This window comes from Lathyrus oleraceus, chromosome 2 (assembly GCF_024323335.1).
Source record: "Lathyrus oleraceus cultivar Zhongwan6 chromosome 2, CAAS_Psat_ZW6_1.0, whole genome shotgun sequence".
Classification (NCBI taxonomy): domain Eukaryota; kingdom Viridiplantae; phylum Streptophyta; class Magnoliopsida; order Fabales; family Fabaceae; genus Lathyrus; species Lathyrus oleraceus.
The window spans coordinates 453,110,673-453,116,758 of record NC_066580.1 but is presented as its reverse complement, the minus strand read 5'-3'; positions in this window follow the sequence as shown (position 1 = coordinate 453,116,758).

The following is a 6,086-nucleotide window of genomic DNA, read 5'->3' as shown; positions in this document are numbered from 1 at the left end:
GATACGCTGCTCTGCATCCGCACGAAGCTTCTTTATACGCTGTTCTGCATCCGCACGATACTCTCCACGACACTCCCTGATACGCTGGGCTGCCTCTGCGCGACACTCCTTGATACGTTGTTCTGCCTCCGCACGAAACTTTTTGATCCGGTAATCTGCATCAGCACGACACTCTTTGATACGACACTCAAGCTGCTAGAAACGCCGCTCTTGAGCCTCTTGAAGTAGTGCGATACGCTGCTCTTGAGCCACACAAAATTCCTCAATACACTGATCTATATACTCCTTGAAACGTTGTTCTGTAGCCTCACGAGACAAACGCGTTTGCTCTAAGCTCGCAAACAACGTATGAATGTCGGAAGGACGAGGAGGAATCTCAGTTCTGGGATCAGTTACCGATCTTCCTTTACCATAAAGAGGAACCAATTTCTCTTCCCCAACAACGCCTTTGCAAACGGGACATTCTTGAGGATGAGAACGATGATGTAGCCACTTATAAAGACATGGCCAAAAGAATAAATGACCACAAAGTGTGATCACTGGATCCTGAGCCAAATCGAAACAAATGTTACATTCAAAATCACAGGCATCGTCATTGAAACGGTTCCCCGACGAACATGATGGATTCGGTGCAGTCGCTAATCTCATCGTTCCTCCCAAATTGCGTGAAACTCGTTGATACGCCGCTCTGCCTCCTCTCGGCACTCCTTGATACGCTGCCCTGCAACCGCACCATACTCTACACGACACTCCTTGATGCGCTGCTTAGTCTCCGCACGACACTCCTTGATGCGCTGCTCAGTCTCCACACGACACTCCGCGCGAAAGTCGTTGATACGCTGCTCTGCATCCGCACGAAGCTTCTTTATACGCTGTTCTGCATCCGCACGATACTCTGCGCGACACTCCCTGATACGCTGGGCTGCCTCTGCGCGACACTCCTTGATACGTTGTTCTGCCTCCGCACGAAACTTTTTGATCCGGTAATCTGCATCAGCACGACACTCTTTGATACGACACTCAAGCTGCTAGAAACGCCGCTCTTGAGCCTCCTGAAGTAGTGCGATACGCTGCTCTTGAGCCACACAAAATTCCTCAATACACTGATCTATATACTCCTTGAAACGCTGTTTTGTAGCCTCACGAGACAAACGCGTTTGCTCTAAGCTCGCAAACAACGTATGAATGTCGGAAGGACGAGGAGGAATCTCAGTTCTTGGATCAGTTACCGATCTTCCTTTACCATAAAGAGGAACCAATTTCTCTTCCCCAACAACGCCTTTGCAAACGGGACATTCTTGAGGATGAGAACGATGATGTAACCACTTATAAAGACATGGCCAACAGAATAAATGACCACAAAGTGTGATCACTGGATCCTGAGCCAAATCGAAACAAATGTTACATTCAAAATCACAGGCATCGTCATTGAAACGGTTCCCCGACGAACATGATGGATTCGGTGCAGTCGCTGATCTCATTGTTCCTCCCAAACCGCGCGAAACTCGTTGATACGCTGCTCTGCCTCCTCTCGGCACTCCTTGATACGCTGCCCTGCAGCCGCACCATACTCTACACGACACTCCTTGATGCGCTGCTTAGTCTCCGCACGACACTCCTTGATGCGCTGCTCAGTCTCCACACGACACTCCGCGCGAAACTCGTTGATACGCTGCTCTGCATCCGCACGAAGCTTCTTTATACGCTGTTCTGCATCCGCACGATACTCTCCACGACACTCCCTGATACGCTGGGCTGCCTCTGCGCGACACTCCTTGATACGTTGTTCTGCCTCCGCACGAAACTTTTTGATCCGGTAATCTGCATCAGCACGACACTCTTTGATACGACACTCAAGCTGCTAGAAACGCCGCTCTTGAGCCTCTTGAAGTAGTGCGATACGCTGCTCTTGAGCCACACAAAATTCCTCAATACACTGATCTATATACTCCTTGAAACGCTGTTCTGTAGCCTCACGAGACAAACGCGTTTGCTCTAAGCTCGCAAACAACGTATGAATGTCGGAAGGACGAGGAGGAATCTCAGTTCTGGGATCAGTTACCGATCTTCCTTTACCATAAAGAGGAACCAATTTCTCTTCCCCAACAACGCCTTTGCAAACGGGACATTCTTGAGGATGAGAACGATGATGTAGCCACTTATAAAGACATGGCCAAAAGAATAAATGACCACAAAGTGTGATCACTGGATCCTGAGCCAAATCGAAACAAATGTTACATTCAAAATCACAGGCATCGTCATTGAAACGGTTCCCCGACGAACATGATGGATTCGGTGCAGTCGCTAATCTCATCGTTCCTCCCAAATTGCTCGAAACTCGTTGATACGCCGCTCTGCCTCCTCTCGGCACTCCTTGATACGCTGCCCTGCAGCCGCACCATACTCTACACGACACTCCTTGATGCGCTGCTTAGTCTCCGCACGACACTCCTTGATGCGCTGCTCAGTCTCCACACGACACTCCGCGCGAAACTCGTTGATACGCTGCTCTGCATCCGCACGAAGCTTCTTTATACGCTGTTCTGCATCCGCACGATACTCTGCGCGACACTCCCTGATACGCTGGGCTGCCTCTGCGCGACACTCCTTGATACGTTGTTCTGCCTCCGCACGAAACTTTTTGATCCGGTAATCTGCATCAGCACGACACTCTTTGATACGACACTCAAGCTGCTAGAAACGCCGCTCTTGAGCCTCCTGAAGTAGTGCGATACGCTGCTCTTGAGCCACACAAAATTCCTCAATACACTGATCTATATACTCCTTGAAACGCTGTTCTGTAGCCTCACGAGACAAACGCGTTTGCTCTAAGCTCGCAAACAACGTATGAATGTCGGAAGGACGAGGAGGAATCTCAGTTCTTGGATCAGTTACCGATCTTCCTTTACCATAAAGAGGAACCAATTTCTCTTCCCCAACAACGCCTTTGCAAACGGGACATTCTTGAGGATGAGAACGATGATGTAACCACTTATAAAGACATGGCCAAAAGAATAAATGACCACAAAGTGTGATCACTGGATCCTGAGCCAAATCGAAACAAATGTTACATTCAAAATCACAGGCATCGTCATTGAAACGGTTCCCCGACGAACATGATGGATTCGGTGCAGTCGCTGATCTCATTGTTCCTCCCAAATCGCGCGAAACTCGTTGATACGCTGCTCTGCCTCCTCTCGGCACTCCTTGATACGCTGCCCTGCAGCCGCACCATACTCTACACGACACTCCTTGATGCGCTGCTTAGTCTCCGCACGACACTCCTTGATGCGCTGCTCAGTCTCCACACGACACTCCGCGCGAAACTCGTTGATACGCTGCTCTGCATCCGCACGAAGCTTCTTTATACGCTGTTCTGCATCCGCACGATACTCTGCGCGACACTCCCTGATACGCTGGGCTGCCTCTGCGCGACACTCCTTGATACGTTGTTCTGCCTCCGCACGAAACTTTTTGATCCGGTAATCTGCATCAGCACGACACTCTTTGATACGACACTCAAGCTGCTAGAAACGCCGCTCTTGAGCCTCCTGAAGTAGTGCGATACGCTGCTCTTGAGCCACACAAAATTCCTCAATACACTGATCTATATACTCCTTGAAACGCTGTTTTGTAGCCTCACGAGACAAACGCGTTTGCTCTAAGCTCGCAAACAACGTATGAATGTCGGAAGGACGAGGAGGAATCTCAGTTCTTGGATCAGTTACCGATCTTCCTTTACCATAAAGAGGAACCAATTTCTCTTCCCCAACAACGCCTTTGCAAACGGGACATTCTTGAGGATGAGAACGATGATGTAACCACTTATAAAGACATGGCCAACAGAATAAATGACCACAAAGTGTGATCACTGGATCCTGAGCCAAATCGAAACAAATGTTACATTCAAAATCACAGGCATCGTCATTGAAACGGTTCCCCGACGAACATGATGGATTCGGTGCAGTCGCTGATCTCATTGTTCCTCCCAAACCGCGCGAAACTCGTTGATACGCTGCTCTGCCTCCTCTCGGCACTCCTTGATACGCTGCCCTGCAGCCGCACCATACTCTACACGACACTCCTTGATGCGCTGCTTAGTCTCCGCACGACACTCCTTGATGCGCTGCTCAGTCTCCACACGACACTCCGCGCGAAACTCGTTGATACGCTGCTCTGCATCCGCACGAAGCTTCTTTATACGCTGTTCTGCATCCGCACGATACTCTGCGCGACACTCCCTGATACGCTGGGCTGCCTCTGCGCGACACTCCTTGATACGTTGTTCTGCCTCCGCACGAAACTTTTTGATCCGGTAATCTGCATCAGCACGACACTCTTTGATACGACACTCAAGCTGCTAGAAACGCCGCTCTTGAGCCTCCTGAAGTAGTGCGATACGCTGCTCTTGAGCCACACAAAATTCCTCAATACACTGATCTATATACTCCTTGAAACGCTGTTCTGTAGCCTCACGAGACAAACGCGTTTGCTCTAAGCTCGCAAACAACGTATGAATGTCGGAAGGACGAGGAGGAATCTCCGTTCTTGGATCAGTTACCGATCTTCCTTTACCATAAAGAGGAACCAATTTCTCTTCCCCAACAACGCCTTTGCAAACGGGACATTCTTGAGGATGAGAACGATGATGTAACCACTTATAAAGACATGGCCAACAGAATAAATGACCACAAAGTGTGATCACTGGATCCTGAGCCAAATCGAAACAAATGTTACATTCAAAATCACAGGCATCGTCATTGAAACGGTTCCCCGACGAACATGATGGATTCGGTGCAGTCGCTGATCTCATTGTTCCTCCCAAACCGCGCGAAACTCGTTGATACGCTGCTCTGCCTCCTCTCGGCACTCCTTGATACGCTGCCCTGCAGCCGCACCATACTCTACACGACACTCCTTGATGCGCTGCTCAGTCTCCGCACGACACTCCTTGATGCGCTGCTCAGTCTCCACGCGACACTCCGCGCGAAACTCGTTGATACGCTGCTCTGCATCCGCACGAAGCTTCTTGATACGCTGTTCTGCATCCGCACGATACTCTGCGCGACACTCCCTGATACGCTGGTCTGCCTCTGCGCGACACTCCTTGATACGTTGTTCTGCCTCCGCACGAAACTTTTTGATCCGGTAATCTGCATCAGCACGACACTCTTTGATACGACACTCAAGCTGCTAGAAACGCCGCTCTTGAGCCTCCTGAAGTAGTGCGATACGCTGCTCTTGAGCCACACAAAATTCCTCAATACACTGATCTATATACTCCTTGAAACGCTGTTCTGTAGCCTCACGAGACAAACGCGTTTGCTCTAAGCTCGCAAACAACGTATGAATGTCGGAAGGACGAGGAGGAATCTCAGTTCTGGGATCAGTTACCGATCTTCCTTTACCATAAAGAGGAACCAATTTCTCTTCCCCAACAACGCCTTTGCAAACGGGACATTCTTGAGGATGAGAACGATGATGTAACCACTTATAAAGACATGGCCAAAAGAATAAATGACCACAAAGTGTGATCACTGGATCCTGAGCCAAATCGAAACAAATGTTACATTCAAAATCACAGGCATCGTCATTGAAACGGTTCCCCGACGAACATGATGGATTCGGTGCAGTCGCTGATCTCATTGTTCCTCCCAATTGCGCGCGAAACTCGTTGATACGCCGCTCTGCCTCCTCTCGGCACTCCTTGATACGCTGCCCTGCAGCCGCACCATACTCTACACGACACTCCTTGATGCGCTGCTTAGTCTCCGCACGACACTCCTTGATGCGCTGCTCAGTCTCCACACGACACTCCGCGCGAAACTCGTTGATACGCTGCTCTGCATCCGCACGAAGCTTCTTTATACGCTGTTCTGCATCCGCACGATACTCTGCGCGACACTCCCTGATACGCTGGTCTGCCTCTGCGCGACACTCCTTGATACGTTGTTCTGCCTCCGCACGAAACTTTTTGATCCGGTAATCTGCATCAGCACGACACTCTTTGATACGACACTCAAGCTGCTAGAAACGCCGCTCTTGAGCCTCCTGAAGTAGTGCGATACGCTGCTCTTGAGCCACAC